This window comes from Arachis hypogaea, chromosome 16 (genome assembly GCF_003086295.3).
Source record: "Arachis hypogaea cultivar Tifrunner chromosome 16, arahy.Tifrunner.gnm2.J5K5, whole genome shotgun sequence".
Lineage (NCBI taxonomy): Eukaryota > Viridiplantae > Streptophyta > Magnoliopsida > Fabales > Fabaceae > Arachis > Arachis hypogaea.
The window spans coordinates 48,578,399-48,580,748 of NC_092051.1; positions in this window are offsets into that span (position 1 = coordinate 48,578,399).

The window sequence follows — 2,350 nt, forward strand, 5'->3', positions numbered from 1 at the left end:
GAAAAGCCCTCATCATATTTGCATTTGTACACTAAATATTTGTTGATTGGTTAGATGAAGAACAAACTTTTAGAAAGCATGATTAGAGGAGATTTGAGTGGATTAACCCTAAACACTTGAGCAATTAGAGTGCATATATACATCTGGTGAGGGTTCAATTGCTCAATTCCATATGTCCATCTTTGATCATTGCTTATCTTGCAATTTTTGAACTCTTTTGAATAAGTCAATTCAATTGTGAATGTGTTTTGATATGATTGATTTAGCCCTTGATTGTGTATATATGATTTCTTGGAAATTTGACTCACTTTGACCATATATATACAATGTAACTACATGAAAGAGAAGATAAATGTAGCTTGAAACCTATGAAAAGCTCAGATATTCAGTTCTCACTCTTTGATCTTCAATCATTAGCCAATTACTCTTTTTATTGATGAGTAATGTGATAAACCACAATTTTATGGTTTATTTTGTATTGTATTTGGTGGATTTTGTTAACTTTTCTCCCATTTATTCAACAAAATAGCATGCTTTCATGAATTCTCTTAATTGTGCTTAATGGTTAAAAAAATGCTTTTTAGGCCTTTAATTAGTCAAATTTAATTTACTTTAATTTCACTCGATGCCTTGATATGTGTGTTAGTGATTTCAGGATTAAAAGGGTAAGGAATGGATCAAAGGAGTGAAGAGAAAAGCATGCAAGATGGAGAATTCATGGAAAATGAGGATTTGGAACATTCAAGGCGACATGTACGCGTGCGTGCGAAGAAGAAGCTCGTCAAGGTGACGCGTACGCGTGATAAAGGATGTTGCCAAGTGACGCATACGCGTGACAAGCGTCACGTGACCTCATTAAAGGCAACACACTGGGGCGATTTCTAGACTGGCTGAAGCCCAAATCCACTCTTTTCTGAAGCTATTTGATGCAAAACTCATGAAGGAACAGGGGAGAGCAATCAGGACTAGCTTAGTATCATGCTTTAGGTTATATTCTAGAGAGAGAAGCTCTCTCTTCTCTCTAGAAATTAGGGTAGATTAGCTTAATTTCCTTTAGTTCTCTCTTTAATTCTTTTTTTAGTGTAGTTTCATTTATGTTTTCATGTTTTATTGTCTTGGGTCTCTTTGTTTACATTGTTAATTTTCCTTTTATGCCATTTTTATGTTTATGAACTCTTGTTACGTTTGATTTCATTTAATGCAATTTATGTTTTCTATGTTTATTGTTGCTCTCTTCAATTGTTAGTTATTGATTCTTGCATTCGGTAGTTTAGATTTAATATTTCTTATTAATTTTCTATATTTTTATTTTGTGCCTTCCAAGTGTTTGATGAAATGCTTGGTTGGATTTTAAAATAGATTTTTGTGTTCTTGGCCTGGGTTGATGATTTGGAGACTCTTGAATTGTCAAAGTCTCTTGTTGATTGGTAATTGAAGATTGCCGATTAGCTTAAACTTCACTAAATCTAGTCTCCCCCTATGAGTTGACTAGGACTTGTGAACTCAAGTTGATTGTATGCACTTGACTTTCCTTCATTGGTTAAAGGTTAACTAAGTGAAGGCAAATTTACATTTACCATCACAATTGACGACGATAATAAGGATAGGACTTCTAATTCTCTTTCCTTGCTAAGAGCTTTCTTAGTTATTAGCTTATTTTCTTGTCATTTTACTTTCTTGTTTCTTATTACAAAACCCCAAAATTATACTTTCCCATAACCAATATTAAATATACTTTCCTACAATTCGTTTGGGAGATGACCCGAGATTTAAATACTTCGATTATTTTTATTGGGTTTGTATTGTGACAAACAATTTAAACATTGATTGAGGTTTAATTGTCGGTTTAGATCTATACTTCGACGAAACTATTTTTATGAAATTCTTTACTGACATTTATCTTCCGTCATAATGCTTCCAAAGCTTGAAGTTATCCTTGGAGACAACTTCTGTACCACAAGGACGATATATAGCTTGTCATCTTCTCCTAGAATCAGAGCAGATACATAGAGGTAATGGAGGTGCAAAATTGTAGAATAACATTGCAATTGCAACAAAGAACGGGGCTTAGAGAGAGGGCTGGTTTGCTATTGTTGTTTGTATTTTTTATTCTTTTTTATAGAGGCCATTTGATCTTGTTGTACTGCTTGAATCAGCACCATCTGATTCTTCCTTTGACTCCAAGTTATGATATTTTTCACTCCAACCATTAGATAAAAAAATTATTTTGATTTGGATCAAAGAGAATCTATTGTGGCCACTTCTTCTTTTATCTGAAACCATTTGGACAAGTTACAGTAGCTATAAGCCTTCATGAATGTCTTTGTTGAAAGGCAACAACTTGTAGCTT